The 24,728-nt window shown below is 40.1% G+C and overlaps 1 protein-coding gene and 1 non-coding gene across 17 annotated transcripts in view; one reads left to right on the top strand and one right to left on the bottom strand.

The window, feature by feature from the left end:
• SCHIP1 (schwannomin interacting protein 1) overlaps positions 1-24,728 on the top strand; it is a 532,563-nt gene that overhangs the window by 429,280 nt on the left and 78,555 nt on the right. The gene's annotated exons all lie outside the window — the stretch shown is intronic.
• LOC138388671 (U2 spliceosomal RNA) lies at positions 22,109-22,297 on the bottom strand. The gene has a single exon (XR_011234189.1). It is a non-coding gene; the product is annotated as a U2 spliceosomal RNA (small nuclear RNA).

Below are 24,728 nucleotides of genomic sequence, written 5' to 3'. Positions count from 1 at the left end.
TGTTCCTTCTCTGGACACTCCATGACTATCAGCCTCACCTGGGTCCTGTCCAGAGGCTGCCCCACAGTCTGTAAGTGCTTAGGGAGCTTGTCTAGGGGGGCAGGGGGAGCCAAACTCTATAAAATAATATTAAAGAGAATTATTCTGAGCCAAATTTGAGGACCATGACCTGGAGCCACGCCCAAGAGGCCTTGAGCAAGTAGCCAGGCTGTGGCTGCGATACAGTTTGGTTTTATACATTTCAGGGAGACAGGGATTACAGGTAAAGTCATAAATCAATATGTGGAAGGCATACATTGGTTTGGCCTGAAAAGGTGGGACATCTCAAAGAGGGGGGTACTTACAGGTTATAGGTGGGTTTAAAGATTCTTTGGCTTGTAATTGGCTAAAGACATGAAGCTTTGTCTAAAGGCTTGGAATGTTTTAACATAGGAGCTGTTTATCAAAGATAAGCCACTGGACACATATTTGTTGTGTAAATTGAGGACATGTAGGTTTGTCTTGCATACCCTTAGACCTGTTAATGGGTTACAAAGGATGTCCCCAAGAAGGAGGGGGGCATGATAAGGCACGTCTGACCTCCCTCCTCCTGGCAGGTTATTTAGTTTTAGGATATTCCTTTGGCCATGAAGGGGTCCATTTAGTCAGCTGATGGGAGTGGGGGATAAGCCTTAAAATTTTATTTTAGTTCACAAGCTGAATGGATTCATAGTGAAATAATGAATGCTTCTCCTCATATTCTATTTTTCTGGGTAAATGGAGAGCAAATTCACCACACTAATTCTTAGTGTTTTCCTTTTCCAAGAGCACACCTTTGCAGTTTAATGGGGCTTTCAAAGAGCCAACCTAAGAACTGAACACTGTGTTGAAGAGGCCTTGGTTGGGTCTTAAGGCCTCCTCTCTGGCCGCCTCTGTCTACCTAACACATTTGGACCAGCTCCCCTCAGCTGAGCCTGAATCTCATCAGCCAACACTGAAAACCTGGCGTGGTTTCAAAAGAACTTAATTTAGGCTTACGTAGGGGAATGAAGAAGGTTAACCAAGGAATGTTTACTTTTTCTGATTTCATATATCAGATGAATTACTATCCTGGAGGTTTCAAAATAATCTTATTGAGATGGCTTTTGACCCATTTTCCATAGAGTTAGAACAGTCCCCGCAGCCTGGAGACCAAGCCTTGCTGTTATTCTTAGTGAGCCGGCCCCAGAGAGGGTGTGTGTGGGAGTGGAGATGAGTTCAGCTGTGAAGTCTGTTCCCATCGCCCAGGAAAGCACCTTCAGTAGATTCATGTATTGGGGCAGACACTAAAATGACAATATTTGAGGCTGAGTTTTCAATTTCACTATTCCCAGAAAAACAATGTACTGATAAGAATCTACTTTAAAAGCTGGTTCTAAATACACAAGGCATAACAGACATGCCAAATGCACTCCCAACACTCAGGGCCCTGACCACAGTGGTCCTGTGGATGCGAACAAAGCTTAAGGATGGGCTGCTGTGTGCCAAGCGTTCTTTCACTCATAAGAAATTAAACACAGAGACACTGAACACAATTCCTGGATGTGATTTCCTGTTGGTTCATTTACATACGCTAGAAAATTCTTGAGGAGAGGTTTATTGCCCACAAGAATTGAGTGGAGGTGTTTTCAGGGTTGGCTGTTTTCCAAGGGCCCCTTCTCAGGGCCAAATTATCCCCTTCCCTTTCTCAGTGAGTTTACCACAGTTCATTCATTCATCAAAAATATATGGGGAGCTTACCTACTACATGGTAGGCAGTAAGCAGACAGTGCTGGGGAAAAAAAAACAAAAAAAACCCAAACAGGTAAAATCCTATTCCCAATGTAGGACATGTACATTAAACCTCTGGACCCCCCTTTATTGTCAGGGTTCTCCAGAGAAACAACCAAAAGGATGCATATCTATGCATATATAAGGTTGAGCATCCCTGATCTGAACATCCTAAATCCAAAATGCTCCAAAATTTGAAACTTTTCAAGCGCTGACATGATGCTGAAAGGGAATACTCATCGGAGCATTTGAGATTCCCAGATTAGGGATGCTGAGCCAGTAAGTAAGTATAACGGAAATATTCCAAAAATCCGAAAAAATCCAGAATTCAAAATCTGGTACCAAGCATTTCAGGTAAGGTATATTCAACCTGTATATGTGTATGTATGCACATATAGAGAGAGAGAAGGAGAAAGAGATTGATTTTAAGGAGTTGGCTCATGCATCTGTGGGGACTGGCAAATCCAGGCTGGCAGCTGGAAATTCCAACAACAGTTAATGTTGCAGTCTTGAGTCGAAAGGCTGTCTGGAGACAGAATTCCTTCCTTTTCAGGGGACCTCATTCTTCTCTCTTTGGGTCTTTAATTGGATGGGACTGACCTATTTATGGAGAATAAACTGTTTTACTCAAAGTCAGCTAATTTAAATATTAATTACATCTAAAAAATAACTTCACAGCAACATCTAGCCTAGTATTTGACCAAACAACTGGGCACCACAGCCTAGCAAAGTTGACACATAAAATTAACCTTTACCCCTCCACTCCCTACTCCTAACTTCAAATAACTACGTTATTTCGATTTAATGGCTCTCAAACTTGAGCAGGCATCAGAATCCACTGGAACACTTGTTAAACTGCAAATTGCGGGGCTCCACCCCCCTGATTCAAGAGTTCAGCAATTGGGCCCCCAAAATTGCATTTCTAACAAGTCCCAGGTGATGAATGCTGATTCTACTGGTGCAGGAACGGTACTTTGAGAAAGACAGGTCTACATAATGTAGGGTGTGACCCTTAGCCTCATGGTTTTGTAATCATAAGAAAGATAGTTTTATTTCTCGGGGATGTACCCAAATAAACCAAGACTCCAAACCTGATGTGCAAAGTAACAATGCCAATTAATTGATTTATAATAAGAACCAAAACCACCATGGTGAGCAGAATAATTACATCAGCCTGGGAGGGACAGCCCATCCTTTGGGCAGCTCCATGGGCAGGAACTGGGAATTCAAGCCAGTCACCCAAAACAGAGGTGATTGGACTGCTTGCTGCAACTTCCCCACTAGAAGGAGGGTCATATTCTCAGAGTTCACTGGCCAAGGCCTCCTCTCTTGGACTTTGTACTTGGATTAAGATGGGGGGACACTGTTTGGGGAATGAAATGGTTTAAGTGGAAAGCTTCAGTTTTTTACTGGGTTGAAAGAATCTCCTCTTTGCTCTGCAGACTAGACTCAGCAGTGGGGCTCAAAGTCCACAGAAATTGGAAATGCTTTTAGTGAATCATTAAAATTTTAGTTTTTATAGAAGCTTTTTTTTTTTTTTTTTTACATACACTGTTTTTACGAAAGAGGAACTTGGGCAGCATTAGAATTTGTTAATGTGTGTACTTTATATGTTGGATTCCTTGTTGTAATTTGAGTGAAGTTAAATCTCCCCTTAAAAGACTATTTCCATCTTTCTTTGCACACTGAGGGGACTTGACTTTGAAAAAACATTTATAAATTTCATATTTTCAAAATTTTCCATGCCCATTTAGAAGCCATTTTTTCCCCTAAGTGTTGGCTTTCTGCCTCTATCATGCTATTTTAAGATTTTACATTAGAATGGGACTACTTTCTTAATAAAGACCTTTGAACTAAGTTGTGTTGCAAAAAAGTTGTGTTTACATTATTTAATAGTCTTTTTTAAGAATCCTGCAATTATCTTTCTTAGCATGAAAAGTTTGGCCTTTTGAATAAAGATGGACCCTTAAAATTACTTCTGAGGAATCAGAATGTAGGCTTAGTCTGAGCTGACTCACGTCTTGCCTTCCTTGAACTTCTTTTGAAAGACAATTGAATGAATAGCCTTAGGACATGGGGATGAGGTGGACCCTCTGGGTTTTTGTCCTCTAGATGCAGGAAAGGGACTGGAACCTGAGTGCAGATAAGAAGTAGATTCACACCAGGCAGCTGTGGTGCCAGGGAGGTGCATTCTCATGGTTAACCTTCCAGTTTCCTTGCCCTATCAGCCCAGGGTCCAGTCAGCAAACAGAAGCCATTCTAAAAATTTCAGGAAGCAGATTTAATATGAGGAATTGGTTAAACAAGTGAAAGAAAGAAGGCCAAATGAGCAAAACGTGGACACCAAGGTAACCCAGAGACTAGTAACTGCAAGAAGCAGCCACCACCCCTAGGACAGAGGCAGCAAAAGGAAACAGGTGGTGTCACCAGAATCCTCCTGGGAAGTGCCTCATGCCGCTAGCCCTCAGGGATGGAGACTAGTGTTTGGTGCTTCCTGCAGCCACAATCTAATCACTGCTGGGTTGCCCTAGGGCCATTGCTCTCTGTTGCTGCTGGAGGAATGTCCCACAGGAGCTAGACCTCAGGAAGCACATCCCGCCTCTGTTCCCCCAGCCAATCTCCTGCTGGCACCTCCCATTGGCAGGATCTATCCTGGAGCCAGGTGACAAAGGAGCCTGGGGAATGTCCTTAGCACAGTCTCAGCTTCCAAAAGCAGAGGCCTGGGGCTTCCTTTTTGTGTTGGTCTTTATCATCAGTTTTATTCACTTGTCTCTACACAAAACTTATTATCTCAAGTGAGGGTAGTGTTAGTGATGGAGGACTCTCTTATTTATTAAGAACAAGGGAGGGAATCTATTCATCTATTTTGATTATTTTACAGATTGTTCCTCATTCGTTATTAGGAAATACTTTTATATTAATACTAACAAGGAAAACAAACCATCTCAATTTATTTTTAAAATCCCAGAGAATAGAATGCTGTATAATATTCTCGCTTCACTTTTGAGAGTTTTTTTTAAGTCATGTTCATTTTAGGGTGTGAATATGTGTCCTCATAAAAACTATTCTTATCTGTGTGTGTCTATCTTGTGCCTAGGAATAAAATGACTCATTTTCTTCTAAAGATTAGAATTCCATGGGCATCTCTTTTTGCTGCAGTTCCTTTGTTCATTTCTGAAGATGATGGAGTTGGTACTGATAGTGGCCTCCTTGTATTGTATTCAGCTCAGTTCAGTAAGCCTTTGTTAGGGGCCTGTGGAGTGCCAGGCTGTGCCCCAAAGATATGGAGGCAGAGGAGACCCAGGCGGTGGGAGGAACATGGCTTTGGGCATCATACAGACCTGGCTTTGGTTTCCAGCTCTACCACTTAACTTTCTCACCCTGTTGAGCTCAGTTTCTTCATCCAGGATGTGAGGATGAACACTAATCTTGCAAGGTTGTTAAAGGATGGTAGGTGGTAAGGCATATGACATCAGTCTAGAGCATAGTGAATGCTCCATAAATGGTAACATGTTGTTATTATTATTGTTGTTGTTTGATAATCATTCATGGTTTGGGTACAGACTTTTTAGACACAATTAAATTTAATAGTAGAGTTTTCATTTGTTTATATATTTCTGTTTTATTCACATAATTAGCATTTTAGTTTGTTAATTTTTAGTCATTGGCCTGGAAGAGAATATCTATTTTAAAATTAGTTTATTTAGGATTTATATAATTGTCTTGCTCACCTCTGGAAAGGATTTGAAGTGACTAGCTTGTCATTTATAAGGTTTTAATAAGAGAATTTTTAAATATTCAAGGGCTTTAACCATTTTTCAGGCCTTTAGTTTTTATATTTGCTCACAAGTTGACAGTTTGTTTACCAGAATGGAGATTTGATGTGGGGTAAGTGGGGAGAAACATTCTGTTGTAGTGACTAGACTACTGAATTGAAACTTTAGAAAGAATTTGGATTCTATTTTTAACCAAGTCAGGAATTTGTCCGTAGCTTTAGGCAGACTATTTTATTCTCTCTGCTTGTTTTCATTGTGTGTTTGCCATCTCCTTGGTTTCACAATGGTCTTATAAGCATTGATGAAAATGTTTAAAACTAGTGTCTCTTTACCTTGGATGAAAAGAGCTGTGTGCAACTACAACTTACCCTACTTTTGTTAGTATGGTGGATCATAATTCTTGAGCCTTTAACATTCAGATCGGAAGCACCATACCCCCCACCCCTACATTCTAATTCATTTGGGACCCTAGCATTCATGTGCATGGTGAGTCTCTACATCTATCTATATCTGTCTCTAGTTTCCTATCTGTCTATTTATCATCTCTCTGTCTCTCTTGCTAAGCTTCCCAGGTGGTTGTCACACACTGCCAGATTTGAAAACCACTGGCATAAAGGATAACGCCAAACTTTGTGCTTGATTCTTTCTCTTGCGTTGTGTCTGTTGGCCATTTTGTTTCCTACTGGATATGGGCAGATGTATTCATTTTCTGTTTCTGCTGTAACAAACTACCACAAACTTGGTAGGCTTAAAACAATCTATTGTCTTATAGTTCTGGAGGCTCAAAATCTGAAATGGTCGTACAGGGCTGACATCGAGTTGTTGGCAGGGCTGATCCCTTCGGGAGGTAGATGTCAGGGCTCTAGAGGAAGATCCATGCCCTTGCCTTTTCCACCTTGAGGCTGCCTTGAGTCATGTCCCTGCATCATTCTGACCCTTGCTTCCCTCCTTGCATCTCCTTTCTGACCGTCCTGCTTCTCTCATACGAGGACCCATGTGATTACATTGGGCCACCCAGGTAATCCAGGATAAGCTGTCCATTTTAAGATCTTTAACTTAATCCCATCTACAAAGTCCCTTTTGCTGTGTAAGGTGGCGTATTCACAAGCTCTGGGGCTTAGGACATAGACATATTTGGTGGGGGGCATTATTCTGCCTATTACAGCAAGAATAAAGTCCAAATCCCTCACTATTCTTATCTGAGTACAGAAGCCTCTGAGTCAGCCACAGTTTCCCTTCCCTACAATTTCTGATATGCAAGAGAGGAAGATTTCGAAAAGGTTCAAAGTGATAATGCCATGTTCAGAATTTTAATTTTATTGATTTTTTTAAAAGGCTGCCAATTTTTAAATTTTTAGGTACTTTAAGAACTTGTTTCAGAAGTAGATTGCATAACGTTTGAAGCCCATGAGCTCTTAAATAGTGCATTGCTAAAGTTTCCCTCAGGTAAGGCACTTTCCTGCTACTAAAACACTTACTCTCAATAGGCAATAGTTGTGGCTTATTCTTGAATTTATTCTTCCAGCATACATTTATTGATCACCAAGTATGTGTTAGGCCACTATACATAAAAGGACTAGATTCCTAACCTTAAGGTCAGGGTCAAAGAACTCACCTCCAGTGGTCAATGTATTTGTATTTTGATATAATTGGTTTTCTTTGTAATCCTATGTTTTTTTACTATACGCGTGTAAGAACATCATTCTGAGAAGGGGTCCACAGTCTTCACCAGATTGCCAAAGGGGCCTTCCATGGCACAATAATGATTAAGAACAATGAGAGGCCAAAAAAACAGGATTATAATAAAATGGTAGGCTCCCCACAAAGATAATCTCAAGATGCAGGAAGCTGCCCAGGGGAAGGAAAAGGCTCTTGGCAGTGGTTTCCAACTCTAGCCATTTATTGGGATGATGGGCAGATGGGGAGTGGTGTTCTTTTTAAAAATACCAGTGTGTGGAACCCACCCCTAGAGATGGTAATTTGACTGGTCTGCAGAGGGCTCTGATATCTGTCACAGAAGTGATGTTGAGTTCGGTCTTGTAGAAGTGAGGTAGAATGAGAAGACCTAAGAAAGCAGGACAGAGACCAAGGGCTCTGTGAAGGAGCTGTGAACAGTTCTAGGGAGCTAGGAGACAGACATGGTCAGTAAGTCCCTTAGCCTGCCCTGTTCCTGCCCCAATGCTTCTGCCAAACAGTCTGTTGAAGACTATCTCTGACCTTTGAGCAGGATAGAAACAAACTTAGACACTTGGCAGCTCAACTAACTTCTGTACCGTCCTTAGCCAGCTTATTTCCTAGTAGGGAAGACAGGTCTCCAGTGGTTAGGAATGTGGGCATGAGCCAGACTGCCTCTGGGCTGATCCCAGCTCTTCCACTCACTAGCTATGTGATCTTCGGAAACTTAATCTCTCTGCCTCAGTTTTCTGACTAGTAATAGTACTTCCCAGGACAGTACCAACAGCAGAATGAGATAGGTACTTTTGTTGGCTTTATTTACAGATGAAACTTACAGGTACTAAGTAATTTGCCCAAGATATCACAGCTGGTAAGGAGGCAAAGCTGGGATTGGAAACTCTATCTCTGATACCTGGACCGGGGTGCCTAACATGCAGTCTCTAAGCCAGGTAATAAATGAGATAAAAAATATGCGCTAGGCACAGTGACAGTCCAAAAGAAGGATTCACTTAATTTGAGTAGGTTAGAGGAGAAGATTCTTGAGCTGGGTCTTGAAAAATAATTAGGATTTGCCAGGACCATGTGAAAAAAGGCATTCCAGGCAGAGGGAAGAGCATATGTAAAATTATGAAGGCCTGGAAGGGCAGGATGCTTTGGGGACCATGGAGCGGGGTGTGTTGAGGGAAGCCGGCAGTAACAGAGAGGCTGTGGAGCAGGGTTTCACCTGGGTTTTGCTATATCAGATATATATTAGAAGCATCCGATATGCAGATTATGGGCCTGCCCCCAGGCATAATAAATCTAAATCACTGACGTTAGACCCTGACAATCTGCCTTTTAAATGAAGCAAACCACGTAAATGTATGAAGACATGCTTAGGTGTTTAGACTTGGGCAGAGCCACTGCAGCTCAGATTTGGGTTTTCAGAAAGATCATTCTGGACATAGTAGAAGATGGAATGAAAGCAGTGTGCACGGGGGTGGTGTCTGATGGCGGTGAGAGTGCATTCTGGCAGAGAGATAATAGTTCTAAAAGGAAATACTACTAAACTAAAACAGGAACGGGGCAGTGCAAGAGAGAAGGGCAGAAATACAAGCCATATAAAGCATGTTGAATCGGCAGATCCTAGGGAGAGAGAGAGTGTGTGTGGGGAGCACTGAGGAGCCAGCGGGGCATGACGGGACTGGTTGGAGCTCAGCGAGTCTTTGATGTACCACTTCTTGCAAAAGAGACCTGCCAGGGACACCTGCCTTCTCAGATGCCCCAGAGGAAAGCAGAGATGTGAAATGTAAACATAGCATGACTGGGACGGTGACATCTGCAGGTAACAGGGAGAAAGCCATCTGCGTGGCTACAGCCCCCCTCTTCTGTGACATTTATTAGGTAACGATAATAATTGTAAAAAAACATTTGGAGTTTTGATTTAGGACATAAGTTACAATGCAAAGAGTTGAGAACCATTATATAATACTAAAGCACTGTCTTGATCCATTAAATACTTTGGTGACAAAGAAGCCTTACACTGACCACAGAGAAATGAAGTAATAATCAGCCTTAGAGAATACCAAGGCAAAAATTATGAAAGGGAGATAAAAACTAAAACCATGTATGTACTCTGTGTGTCAGGAAGGGAAATGACTGAAACTTTCTGGACAAGCACCACAGTGTCTCTTCCAGATGATGTCATTTCGTTAGAACAAGGACTTGACAGCCAGCTACTGAATTATTCCACTTTTCCATGACTGACTTTCCTTGTTGTGTTTGTTTTTGGGCATTCTGTTGCCCAGGAGACCCATATCTGCATGTTCAACCTTAAACCCTTCAAAATTATTCTTTATGTAAAGGGCTGTTTTTAAAATTCCTCTAGATTAATAGGAGGCAATGATACCACTCATTTCTGCAGCATGGTATTTATAAGTGGCAAGGTCATTGCATGCTTTTGAACCTGAATATTTATTTTGTCGCTTCAGGTAATAGCATCCAGCAGGCCACTGTAAAACTTGATTTTATAGATGTCCTTTAGTTCCCCTTAGGTTAACATGTAGAACTTATACAGTCACTTGTAATTTTCCTTCTAGAACCTTAAGATTCTTCTTCCCAGGGCATTTCCTGTTTCTTTTCTGTGGTGGACACCATAAAGGGAATTAATTTTGTGAAGTTTCTATTGAGAACAACACATTTGTAAGATACAGATTAATATTGAAAAATTATTAGAATAATTCTGTGCTACATTTTGAAATAATTTTTTCTGGAAAAATGTAACTCCAACTACTAGAAAGTATCATTTACATTTGTCAAAAGACAAAATTACAAACAAGTTTAGTTTAAAATTTTTATTTGGCCTTTATTTGCAGTTCTAGAACCCAGCAACACCTCATTCTATAAAACAGAATGAGTGTTCAGATGAGCAAAGCAGAGAAGTTGACTTTATAGACAGAAAAGGGCCGAGGAAAGCAGGAACAGAGAACAAAAACCAGATTGGTTGTTTCGCAGTTACTTTCCTTGGAGAGGTTAAAGCAGAGACTTCCTTATCAAGCCGGCTAAAACTGACCTGTTTGGGCATTTGGCTGTTATCTCTTTCTCTCCTGATTTCTTGGAAGGTCAGATGAACAATTTGGTTTCAACTTGGTGTCATGGAACTTCAGCCTGAGTAACTCCATTTTGGTTGGTCTGAATGCAGAAGCTCAGTCCAAACCAATGGCCTCCTATAAATTTTATCTAACAATTAGTATTATATGTACTTTTTTTGTTTTTGTTTTTGAGACAAAGTCTCACTCTGTTGCCTGGGCTAGAGTGCCGTGACATGAGCCTAGCTCAGCCACCTCAAACTCCTGGGCTCAAGCGATTCTTCTGCCTCAGCCTCCTGAATAGCTGGGACTACAAGAGTGTGCTACCATGCCTGGCTAATTTTTTGCTATTTTTAGTTGCCCAGATAATTTCTTTCCATTTTTAGTAGAGACGGGATCTCGCTCTTGCTGGGTCTTGAACTCCTGACCTCAAGCGATCCTCCTGCCTCTGCCTCCCAGAATGCTAGCATTACAGATGTGAGCTACCACGCCCGGCCAGTGTTGTACATATTTAGCCATGGTTTCACAGAAATTGCTCTAAAATTTTTTTTGAAAGATAATCATAAGCCAAAACGTGCGTTTGAAAGACTGACGATGTGCCTTCACAATAAACATAAAAAAAGAACTGTCAAAGTGAAATGTCAGAGATAGCAACTGTCAAACTTAGTACTTAAGGAAACCGGACATTTCATACTTAATAACCTAATGGAAAGTTGGCATTACATAGTGAGAGCAGGTTTTGGAACCAGCTGGGCTGGGTTCTAATCTTTTCTGTCCCTTTTAGCTATGTGACCTTGCTGAAATTACTTGACCTCTCTGTGCCTTGATTTCAGCATCTGTAAAATGGGAGTTTTAATAGTATCTAACTTCACAGGCTTGTTATGATGATTAAATGGTGGTGTGTGTACCTGGCTCATAATTAATATTAGTTATTTTTCTTTATCATAATCATAATCATTGCTTACCACACTTTCATAACATCCAAAAAAGACTTAATTTTCTAGAGGCCTACTATAGTTTTCTATACCTAGTCATCTCTCAACAAATTAATGAATCTGAACTTTTGAATCAGAATGATCATAAGGTAAAACAGAAAGTGATTTTAAAATCCTTACCTTATTTCTTGAGCCTTTGCTTTTAATGATAGATGGGAAGCTCCTGGAATTTTCCATCTAGTTATCTTCCACTTGTGGCCTCAAATATGCAAATGAGAAGTGTTGGGTAATAGAGGGAGAGGGAGACACTGGGCATGGCAATTATTTGACCTACATTCCTTTCTCTGGTGATCAAGAGGCTTTGTTCATATTTCTGTGTGCAGTCTTGAGTAACCACTGGCAAATTCCATCCCCTCAGGCATTCTTTCTTCCTGAGCTAAGGGTGTGAGTGCTGTTGGGGCACTCAGACCCAGGTATGCTGCCTTGGCTGCTCTTGTGGAAAAGCAAAGGTAAGTGCCACCATGAGGCACAGTGAGGAGAAAGCAGGCTCTGGAGTCTGGGGACTCGAATATGAATCCCAGCCCTAGGCAGATTACTTCACTTCTCTGAGTTTCAGTTTCTCTCTCATCTCTGAAGTCATGAAATGGATGATTACAAAGAGCATGACACTGAACCTGGCACAAAATAAAATTTGTTTATCTCCTTGCTGCCTCCTGGAGGCAGGTGCCAGGGGCATAGCTGACCAAGGTCATGAGACACACAAGCCTGACAGTGAACTGGCCAGTTGACAGACAACCCAATAGGTGTAAGCACCATAGTGGGGGCATAAGGGTGGTGCTGAGAACATAGGGAAGACTTAAGCTGAGACCTGACGGATGAGTCAGGAGCTTGCCACATAGCCTGGGAGTGCGGGAGAGAGTGGGCACACAGAGGAGTTCCTTCCATAGGACTGCCTCGGTGGGACGGATGGGTTGGGACCCGATCAAAAGGGCCTTCTCAGCCTCATTTAAAAATTTGAACTTTATTCTAAAAATAATGTGAAAATTATTGCAGGCTTCTAAGTGGAGAAGTGATACAACAGATTTGGACTCTAGAACTATAACTCAAGGTAGAGGTTGGATTTGAGGGGGAGCTACACCAAGGCCTGGGATCCCGTTCATTCGGGACCTCCAGTTGAAGTCCTCCAGGTGAGTCTTCCAGGCGAGAGTCCTTCTGGTCTTGGAAAGAGGAAGCTTGCAGGAAGAAGAAAGTGATACTTTCATTCATTCACTTATTCCACACATTGTAATTGAGCATCTGTTATTTGCCTTGCACTAACTGCCAAGGGTATGGTAGTTAACAAAACAAAGTCCCTACCTCAATGGGACTCAACATGTAACACAAATAAATATATGAATAAATGAAACACATATAACATTCTGATTTTATGACCAAGTTGGTGCCCACCTCCCTGAGCCCACCTTTGAAAGGAGAGGTTGAATGTAATGGAGCAGGTGTTTCTCAGGCCAACCTCCCAATGCACAACGGACCTCTGGACATGTCTCTAACCATGATAATGTCATGCCTGAGTCCCAAGAGCCAGAGTCTTCTGATCTGTTTTAGGTGCCCCTCTTGGGGCCGCTCCCTCCCCACTAACAGCTACAGGAAAGGGACTGATTCACAGCTGCTCAAAGCCAGGGTCACAAACAACACCAACAGGGGCCAAATATCATTACCAGCTTTGTGTTACACAGGTGGTATCCGGTGCTAGAAGGTGAACTTTGCAACAAGACCATTGGGTCTGAGGAATACCGACCTCCATGGTCATGGCTGCTCTGCGGCTATTATATGGCAGTGATTGTCCACGTGGTCATTGCCAGCTGGTGGGCTGTGAGTGTCCCAGTGACAAAAGAAGACTTGAACCACGCCAGATCTTTCTTTTGTTGCTGTGGGCCCATGACCTGCAGTTGCACTGACTTCATTTTCACACAGGGCAGAGGTGTGTGTGCAAGCTCAGATACCTTATATTCATATATGTAAATTCATATGCCTTAAATACAACCCAAGCAGATTTCTAAATGACGGATGGCGCGTGAGAGTGGGCTCAGTCTCAGGGGACCTGATAGCACTGCATGGCCAGCTATTTGTGGCTGTGCTGAAAATGCAGGTCATAGGATTTTTATGTAAAAATCCCTATATTTAAATGTTGGCATCTAAGTGTTTTTTTTAAAACATGCAGTTTTTAATCATCTGTGGGTTGGATTCTTCCTCTATCTTTTCCAAGGCTGCCCTGCAATAACCTCCACTTCTGGCATCTGCTTTTCTTTTCTTTTCACTCTCAATCCTGGGTTCTTTAGTCTCTCATTACGTCCAATAGGAGTAACTCAAAATTGGCCGAAATTCTTGCATGTGTGGAAAAGTTATATAGAAAAGTAAGATTCTATATATAAGGATTTTATATCAGGAAGAATTTTCAATTGGGAATGATAGCAGTTATAAGTAAGATACTGTTATAACTGTTGTTTCTCTAAGGGGAGAAATTTCTGATTTCTAGTGAACTTATAAACCTATATTCTGGAACATAAACATTTATTTATTATAAGTAAAAGAGAAAGTACATGCAGATGTATTAGATATATATTTACACACAGTACATATGAGTACATAATATATTTTTCTTAGGAATTGCCAGTTACTTATTTTTTTCTAGATCAAATGATGAGGATGATTTAAAGTAAAATACATTTTTTATTCTACATGGACATTCTGTTATCACCTTTATGGTAAACAGTTATGTAAGCATGTAGCTCTATTTTGGCATTATATATTTTACATTACTTTTTAAATTAAATACAAGTTTCAAAAAGGAACTTTTTTTTTAACCTTCTAGTATGATTCAAGTCTTTTGCTTTCTAAAAATTGGGGTATTTTCTTTTAAAAGAAGTTATCTTTTCAGTCCATAATAATTCTATATTTGTGTCTACTTTACAATTTTGTAAATTTTTTTACACAAAGTGTTCTTATAATCACTTTTTCATTTTTTTAATATCCTTGAAAATATCTCTAATAGATTAAAAAATAGGTTTTAATGAAATAATGAAAATAAAGGACTTGATGCAGTGCCCGACACCTGATAATCACACAACATGTTAGCAATCATTATTGCCACAATTAAAAATATCTGTATTGTTGTTATAAGCTGATTGACAGTTGAAGAAACAAAGTCTTACGGGTAGTTAAGGCCACTATGATTATAAAACTAATCCATTTCAGAGACTAAATTTATTAAATTACAGTTCTACAGACCTAAAATCCATAGCCTTTCATTGATACCAATAAAAAACAAAAGAACATGATGTAATCATGTTACTATTACAAAAATAGTTACCTATTTTTGCTTTGGTTGCCTGTGCTTTTGACGTCTTACACAAAAAATCCTTCCCCATACTAATGCCTTGGAACATTTCCCCGGTGTTGTCCTCTGGTAGTTTCATAGTTTCAGGTCTTATATGTAAGTTTTAATCCATTTTGATTTGATTTTTGTTTATGGTGAGAGATGGGGGTCTAGTTCTGCACAGCAAAGTAAACAACCAGCAAAGCAAAGAGACAACCCATAGAATAGGAGAAAATATTTACAAACTATCCATTTGACAAGGGATTAATAACCAGAATATATAAGAAGCTCAAACAATTCAGTAGCAAAAAACCCAAATAATCACATTAAAAATGGACAAAAGATCTGAACAGACATTTCTCAAAAGAAGACATACAAATGGTCAAAATATATATGGAAAAATGCTCAACATCACTAATCATCAGAGAAATGCAAAACAAAACCACAGTGCAATATCATCTCACCCCAGTTTAATAGCTTGTATCCAAAAGACAGGCAAGAACAGATGCTGGCGAAGACAGAGAAAGGGGAACCCTCGTACACTGTTGGTGGGAATGTAAATTAGTATAGCCACTATGGAGAACACTGTGGAGGTTTCTCAAAAAACTAAAACTAGAACTACCATATGATACAGCAATTTACTACTGGGTGTATATCCAAAATAATAGAAATCAATATATCAAAGAGATACCTATGCCCCACGTTTATTGTAGTACTATTCACAATAGCCAAAATATGGAATCAACCTAAGTGTCCATCAATGGATGAATGGATGAAGAAAATGTGGTATGTATGCACAATGGAATATTATTCAGCCATAAAAAGAATGAAATTCTATCATTTGCAGCAACAGATGGAACTGGAGGCCATTATGTTAAGTCATATAAGCCAAGCACAGAAAGATAAATATTGCATGTTTTCTCGCTCATGTGGGAGCTAAAAAAGTGGATCTCATGAAGATAGAGAGTAGATTGGTGGTTACTAGAGGCCAAGAAAGGGATGGGGAGAAGGGGATAAAAGGGGAAAGAAAGAATATAAATGTATTTATTGCCACTGAACTGCACACTTAAAAATGGTAAAGATGGTAAATTATATATGTATATTTTACCTCAATAAAAAATAAATAAAAAACAAAAACAAAAGAACAAACAAAAAGGACTGTTTACTGTTATAGCACCTATAATGTGCTGGGTGCATTGCATATATTAGCTCATTTAATTTTTTTTTCCCAAGTACTGTAGTAGGTTTAATTTTATAGACAGAAACTGAATAAGAGGTTAAGTCACTTACCAAGGTCACACTGCAAGTAAGTGGCAAAGCCAAAACTCCTAGATCTGAATGCCAAGGCCCCTGACCTTCCTCTAGAGTACACTGTATCTAATTCATGCTTGTAAATAACAAGCATTTTATTTTTAATTGATAGTAGGCATTTGAGAGGTTTGTGTCACTTGCAACTAGAGAAAATTTTCTTCACTTCATGAAATTGCCAGCTAACATTGGAGCAAGCAGTCATCTTGAATAGAGAGGTTTTTCTGTAAAATAAGCAACAAGTTTCTTGCCTGTTTTTTAAAAAATCCCTTTTTCTTTCCATGTGTAAGAGGTGACCTTTCTGATGTTCTGCTGTGGGTGGAATTCATTCTGGAGGATGTGAGTGGGATTTGGGGAGTGTGATGGGAATGACTGATGAACCCATACCCCATTTATAAGTGGCTTGCCATGTTAAAAACAGTGCAGTTCTGATATCGCAGGTGAACGGAGAAAACAAACGATGGATATAGCAAACTATCAGTTCAGACCAGGTTTAGCTGTGAGTGACAGAAAACCCAAAATGCCAGTGCTTCAAACAGGAGAGGATTTTATTTCTCATGCAAGTAAGAAAAATGTGGAGCTCAGCAGTCTAAGGTAGTTTCAAGATGATTGAAGGTTGGTTTCTCTTCCTGCTCATGGTCAGTACATGGCTTTCTGCCTCATGGTCCAAGCTGGCTGCTTAAACACCTACTATTGTGTTGTAATCCAGCCTGTGGGAAGGGGAAAGGGAAGAGGAAGGACACATCTCCTCTCTTCCTTTAAGGAAGGGCACTTCCCAGAAGTCACACGAGACTCCTCTGTGTAGATGCAGTTAGCCAGAATTTAGCCATGCAGTTGTGACCCCCACACACCTGGTTGCAAGAGAGGCTGGAAAATGTATTTTTCTTCATATGCCCAGCTAGAAAAGGAAGAAGGAGAAAACAGATATTGGGGGGAAACCACTAAAGTCTGCCATAGAATTACGAAAAGGTGTGAACCATGCAACATAGAAAGATTGCCTCCCTTCCAGCCTCTGTTCCAGGGTACCCTGGAAGTCCTTTGCCTAGGACAGAACCTTGGAACAGATGTGTAGATGTGGGTCCTACGCTTTTCCTCTGAGCACCTGATTTTGAGGGAATGATAAAAAACCTTAGGAGCCCTTGTCTTTAAAAAGAAAAACAAAGATAACTGTAACATTTATTTATTTGTTTAATTTTTGGTAGCTCCTTTACACATTGCTTCACTACAAATAACACCTACCTACCTAGGGAATTAGATAATTAATGAATCAGTAGCTCCAAACCTGCAATTACTTCACAAGCTTGTGACTTCTATTTGAAAATCCGAACTCCCTAACATAGATACAGACCCTGTGCAAGGAACATGAATTCCAAATTCTTGGAACCTGCTACACTCAGGGAATCTTGCCATGGGTGGGAAGTAAATATATACAGTGAGAATGCTGGATGCTTCTCTGTTTTCTTCAGTCACAGTCTCCTTCCTTTCAAGGAATATTGAACTAATAATCCTATCAACTATTTTTTTTTTTTTTTGAGACAGAGTCTCACTCTGTTGCCCAGGCTAGAGTGAGTGCCGTGGCGTCAGCCTAGCTCACAGCAACCTCAAACTCCTGGGCTCAAGCAATCCTCCTGTCTCAGCCTCCCGAGTAGCTGGGACTACAGGCATGCACCACCATGCCCGGCTAATTTTTTCTATATATATTTTTAGCTGTCCATATAATTTCTTTCTATTTTTAGTAGAGATGGGGTCTCGCTCTTGCTCAGGCTGGTCTCGAACTCCTGAGCTCAAACGATCCGCCCACCTCGGCCTCCCAGAGTGCTAGGATTACAGGCGTGAGCCACCGCGCCCGGCCTCAACAATTTTTTGAATGCCAACTCCATTACATGTGTTACTACACTTAAACTTCAGAGCAACCTGAAAGGCAGCCCTTATCTGTCCTCATTTTACAGATGCAGAAGCTCAGTGACAAAGTCACACAACTAGCAAGAGGAGTTGCCAAGATTTGAACTTAGGTTTGATGGACTCCAAAATCCATGCCCTTTATCAGTATAGCCTCACACTTTTAAAACATGATACGATGACCCCTTCAATGTTTCTTTCTGTATAATAACCTAAGGAAAGTAGAGAGGTGGAATCTACTTTTCCTGGTTCCTGGAGCTGTATTAGGGCTTCCTGGACCCTCGTAGGTTCTTTACTGAGTTACAGGTGAAAGCCCATTACAATGAACTATGGAAATCCTACCATTTTAGAGTTGCGAGGATTTAGAGACTGCTTCAGGCTGAGCAGGTGAAGGAGGGAGGTAGCCGAAACCGGGAGCTGGAGGCCTATTTTCTCCCAGCTCATTGCTTTTCAAAGGTCTGTGGCAGGGAGCCTCCTGTTCCTCCCGATGTAGGAGAATATAAGTGTGATCGACATATTTCTAAAAAATACCCCCCCCCCCCCCCCCCCCCGCTAAGCACATGGTAAGGAAATGGAACCAATTAATAAAAAGGGCTTCACAGCTAACTGGCAGAGAGGCAGGCCTTTAGTACACAATGTCTTCCTCACTTACTCTTCCTCAGTCAAGTGGTTTGGCTCCATGAGCCTCTCATTTATTTGCTGAAGAGCTTTGGTGACTGCAGGGTGGAGGGAGCTGTCATAAAGCTTAGTAAGTAGTAGTTTGTAAATCACTTGCTACCACATTTTCCAAAGCTTGCTTGTAGTTGCCGCCTTTTTTCTCCTCAGTGTGTCATTTAAGATGCCTTCAGATGAAAATAAGAGAAGATCAAGCTCAACCTGGCTTCACAGTGATGAGATTTGTTCTGCAGCTGGAAAGTCTGGTTGGGAAGGCTTCAAACTTTGCTTCGTTGACTCAACAGGACATCACTAGGAACCCGGTTACTTTTTTTTTTTTTTCTCTGATCCTCTCTGCTCTGGTTTTTGCAGTCAGCTTTGTTTTATAGTTGTCCCTTCATACCTGGTGGTTAGCAGACGACAGTCTACATATCCAGGGCTTTGAGTTTCTTTATCCCCATCCCAGGCCAGAAAAAGAGAAATGGCCTCTTCAGGAGCTCTCTCAGAAGAGCCAGGAAACTATTTTCCCGGTTCATCCTCAGCAAATTTCTCCTCAATCTCGTTAGCCCCAATAGGGTGACATGTTTATCCTTGACTGTGTGGAGCCAAGGGATGGGATAATGCAAAGTAACTTGGGCTGAGCCACAAGCCTCACTGCCAGATCAGCTTCCCCCAAGCACCTGGGCTTTGCAGGAGGAGGTGAGGTACCCAAATGAAAGTGGAAGTTGTTACTAAAACAAGGGGTGCAGGGTTGGGGAAGACACTACAGTGCCTACTGGACTCTCCCTGTGTGGGAATCAGCCCCCACCCACTCCTAGCAGCACCCCTGGAACTAGGGCACTTAGCCTGACTCAACTTTTGGAGGCTGCTGACCCCTAGTGTCTTGAGTAAAGCATTGGCTCTAGAGTCCAGACACTTGGGTTTACCTCTCACGTGAGAATCCCGAGAGCTACGCCACCCTCTCACACACAAGGAAGTTGTAAGCGAAATAAAACTTCTAGAAATGTTTTAATGAGTAAGTGAGTTTAATTGCAAATCCTCCAAGGACCCTACTATGCAGGTCTCCCCTGACTTTGCAGACCAGCGTCCTCAGACCAGTCTTTATAACCCTTTTCGCATCTGTAAATTGTCATCCAAAGCGTGTCTTCCTCACACACTTACCTTCTAAAGCAGGGTATGCTTTGTCAGGGTGGGGTATATGTGCAAAATACCCAGCTCCTCACACCAAGCACCTCCATGCTTAGTGAATTCTCTTATAAGTAAATAAAAACCCAGCTGTTGCCCAACTCTCCCCTCCCCTTCCCTAGCCATTGCTTTCACTTATAAATATGAGATCTATGAGCCTAATTGTACTCATAATAAGAAAACTCAGCGTTCAATTGTGTTTTGAAATTGCATCTTATACAAATGTGAAAATATTCCAACAACTGAAAATACACATGTAAGCAGCTGTCTTGTGCTGTGGAATGGCCATTGCATGGTCAGATAGCAGAGAAGGCGCTTATGGTGCAGGCCTTTTTATTATAACCAGATCCACATTGCTACTATGAGTTCTACTTTAAGCTGTAGGCAAAGCTGTGTTAGATGGGGCCTATCTTTGGTCTATGTTTGTGGGGAGACAGGGCTTTTCCTGTGTTCCATAATTTGGGTTAGGGTGATAGGGGAAAAGCAGGAACACGGTAATTAAAATATAGAATGACTCTCAAGAAAAGAGAGAAAAGGTTTTTGTTTTGTTTTGCTTTTAATTGACTTGTAATTCAAATGTGAAACGTGGCATCTCTCAGGATAGGAGAAATTTTGCACAAACCCAGGAGTAGAAATTAACTGCCGTTTGCTGTGGAGGGCACCGAAGGACAGACAGGATTTCTCAATCGGGGGGCTGGAGGAGAGTTCTGGGAAACAGTGGCAGCCACAGCTGTAGAAGTCAGGACAGCTGTTCGGGTTTGGCAGGCGGAGCTGCTGCTCATGGGAGAGAGCTGTGCTGCTTCTTAGCCTCCTCTGGGAGAGGAGGCTCGCGCCATCGTTCTCTTCCCCTTTTCACAGAGGAGGAGAAAACCAGGCAGGTAAGTGTCATACCAGTGAGATGAGTGATAGGATGGGAAAAAAAATTAAATTACTGATAAAGAGTGACTGGAAAAACCAAACTGTAACACTGTGTCCTAAAGTATTGTATCAGTTTTGCCAGCCTGCTCATGTCTCTTAATTAGCTAAACTAAATGTCGTTTATTGTCAAGATTATCACCATCACAATTTGGATATTTTATAGAGAATAAAGATAGATACTAAATATTTGTTCTACCGTTCAGTTGACAAATTTCACAATTTTGCTTTGATGTCCTCCTTTGAGATATATAACATTCTTGCAGAAATATGGATTTTATTCAGTCAGTGTTTAACTGAAACTATTAAAAAGGTACTAAAGTTGCAAACCACTTAAAAGTTATAAACCATCACAATCAGATGATTTGAAGAGTCTCCTATTTTAAGCTGTATTTGTGCTTCAGGGAGAAAATGATGGAATAGGCTCCATGTTGGCTTAGCTGAACTGATGTATGGATAAATGGGCCAGTAATGGGTGACTTGGGGTTCGTCTCAGCCGACCCACCTGCACACCTGCTTTCACAAGCACTTGACACAGCACCCACCTTTCTTAAAGTGCCAGGTACATAAACTGGGTTGGCATGTTATTCTAAGTGCTTTGATTCTGCAAAAGGATTGACTATTAGGAAGGTTATAATGCTTTGAGTACAAAAATGAAAGTATATTTAGAATGTTGTTCTCCACATGTTAATTTTATTTTCAGTGGGTTTTGTTTGTATGTATGTGTGTGTATGTGTGTTTTGCTCCCCCCTCCTGATATCATAATTTGTGTTCACACGTGCATGTGTGTGTGCATGTGTGTGTTTTGAATAGATGATCTCTAAGTAGAAATTCTCTTGAGAAAAATTCTCAGCCTGGGAAATGTGGGGAAACCATAGCTGGAGAGCTGTTTAATTTTGGCAAGAAAAAAAATTAGGACTCATCTCTATTGCTGGTGCAGGAGGCAATGTTGTGCCACTCTGTGAGTTGTGAAGGACGGAGGTGGAAGCAAGGGCTGGGTCCTCCCAGTAACCCCATGGGGCAGGTATTAATAATATTATTCCTCTTGTGCAGAAGAGGAAATTGAGGCTTAGCTAAGTTATGGAATTTGCCCAAAGCATACTTACTAAAGGGTGTGGCCAAATTTTAAATCCAGACATTTCTAACTCAAGATCCCTGTTCTTTCTACTATACCAAATGGCTTGGCCCTCAAGTTTTTGTCATAAAAATAAACATGAACAACAATGAACATTTGTTCTGCTTGGTGTTTCTCAACAGAGTAACAGACAGCTTCTCTGGAGCCCTGATGCTTTCACTAAGAATTTAATCATTTTCATTTTGTTAAGAAGCCATTCATAGTAAGTATGCTTTGGTTCATCGCCTTATAGCTAAGTACTGTTCTATGATGTAAGCAGTGCTGGTTCTATTTGTGTTTACATTGACACTGAGATATATTTCTCAACCTCAGAGATTTTGAGCTGCTTTACCCAATATCCATTCTTCCTTTCTACCTTACTAACAGAATCCTGATTTGACTGGAGGAAGCAATAGTCCTACATTTCCCATACTCCTTTGCAGCTAAAAATGGTCATGTGATACTCTTTTAGCCAAAGACATCTAAGAGTGGGGCTTCTCAGAAATATCCTTAAAAATGGCTGACTTTTAAGATAGAGGATATATCAAATATTAAACTGATAAGAGTTGATACTATGCTTAATCTTAGCCAAAGGGCCAAGAAGCAATGGTCAATATTTTTTTCACTCTCTGCTTTTTTTCCTTGTCTAGTCAGGAAGGAGGTCTAGATATGACCACAAGAGCACAAGCATATGCTACTGGTAGCTGACGCAAAAAGAGAAAGAGTCTAGGTCTCTGATGACTACAAAAAAAAAAAAAACCTGTTAATATTATACCAACTCTGGACATGGCTGCCTGTAGATACCTCATTATATGGGAAAAACAATTCTCTAAATTTTTTAATAGTTTTATTGAGATATAATTTACATGCCATGAAATTCACTTGTTTTACGTGTATAATTCAATTATTTTCAAATTTACAGGTTTTTGTAAATGTCACCACAATCTAAATTTAGAACATTTCCATCACCCGAGAATATCTCTCCTGCTCATTGGCAATCAATCCTCATTCCTACGCTCAGCCCCAGGCAACCACTGAGCTGCTTTCTGTCTTTATAGATTTGGCTTTTCTGGACATTTCATATAAATCAGATCATACAATGTGTAATCTTTTGCATCTGGCTTCTTTCACCTACCATATTGATTTGATAGTCTTCCATGATGTAGCATATATCAGTAATTTGTTCCTTCCTGTTGCATATTCCATTTTATGGCTATACCACATTTCATTTATCCGTTTTCCAGTTGATGGACATGTGGATTATTTTCACTTTTTAGACATTTTTAACAATGTTGCTATGAAGACATATATGTCTTTGTATAGACTTATGTTTTCATTTCTCTTGGGTAGAGTCTTAGAAGAGGAATTGCAGGATCATATGGCAAATTTATGTTTAATTTTTTAAGAAACTGCCAAACTGTTTTAAAATGGTTATACCATCTTGCATTCCTGCTAGCAATGTATGAGAGCTATAGTTTTTCCATTTCCTCACCAGTAATTATTTTGTATCTCATTTTAGTTTTAATTTTCATTTACCTTATGACTGATGATGTTGAGCATCTTTTCATATGCTTATTAGCCATTCATATTTCTTGGTGAAATATCTATTCAATTGTTGCCCATTTTTAATTGGGTTGTCTTATTATTGATTTATAAAAGATCCTTATATATCCTGGGTACAAATCCTTTACCAGGATAATATTTGTGTATATTTTCTCTCAGACTGTGGCTTACTTTTTATTTTCTTACTGATGTTTTTGGAAGCACATTTTTAATTTTGATGAAGTCCATTTTTTCAATTTTTCTTTTAATGGATCATGCTTTTCGTGTTGTGCTTAAGAACTCTTTGTCTTACCCAAGGTTGCAAAGATGTTCTACAAGTTTTATTCTACAAGTATTATAGTTTTAGCTTTTACACTAGAGGTATGATTCATTTTGAGTTCATTTTTGTGTATAGTGTGAGGTACCTAAATTCATCTTTCTGCGTACAGATATCCAGTTGTGCCAGCACCATCTGTTGAAAAGACTATCCTTTCCCCATTGAATTACCTTGGCACCTTTGTCAGAAATCAATGGACTATAAATGTAAAGGTTTATTTCTAGACTCTCAATCCTGTTCCATTGATCTATATGTCTACCCTTATGCCAGTACCACACAGTCTTAATTAATGTAGCTTTATAGTAAGTTTAAAATTGGTAAGTGTAAGTTTTCCAACTTTGTTCTTTTTTAAGATTGTTTTGGCTTTTCTTGGTCCTTTGCATTTCCATATACATTTTAGGATCAGCTTGTCAATTCCTGCCCAAACCAGCTGGAATTTTTATAGAAATTGTGTTGAATCTATAGATCAATTTGAGGAGAACTGCCATTTTAATAATATTGAGGCTTACAATCTCTTTATTTAGATCTTCTTTAATTACTCTCAGCAATGTTTTATAGTTTTCAGTGTGTAAGTCTTGCATTTCTTTTGTTCCCTAATTTTTAAAGTCATTGTTATATGGACTTTTGGATATATACTGCCAAACTAAAATCCTGATACATATTCTGATTGGCAAATAAAATGGAAAATGTAAAGAAATGGAGGTACATTTGCTACACATACTTTTATGTGAAGGCCAAATGGTGTGTTGTATAAATAAACAGTTTCACAGTGGAGAAAATGGAGAAAACTGAATTATTGCATGGCACACAGAAGATAGGCATATCCAATCCAAACGAACCTTGTCCTTGCAGTTAGTACAATATATATAAGCCAATAAGACAACATCATCTAGCATGATAATCAGGTTAGATTAATTGTATATCATTTTTGTTTATTTTGTAAATTTGTTTTGATTTTATAAATGTTTTTTGCATAAGAAATTTATATGTGGTTTTACTCTTATTGGCCCAATATTCTTTTCCCTTTAATGGATGCTGTTTTAGTCCATTTTCTGTTGCTATAACACCATACCTGAGACTGGGTAATTTATAAAGAAAAGAAGTTTATTTGGTTCACAATTCTGGAGGCTGGGAAGTCCAAGAAGTGTGGTGCTGGCATC

Source organism: Eulemur rufifrons, chromosome 7, assembly GCF_041146395.1.
Source record: "Eulemur rufifrons isolate Redbay chromosome 7, OSU_ERuf_1, whole genome shotgun sequence".
Taxonomy (NCBI): Eukaryota; Metazoa; Chordata; class Mammalia; order Primates; family Lemuridae; genus Eulemur; species Eulemur rufifrons.
Note: the sequence above shows the minus strand (reverse complement) of the source record. Positions and strands in the feature narration are given on the sequence as shown.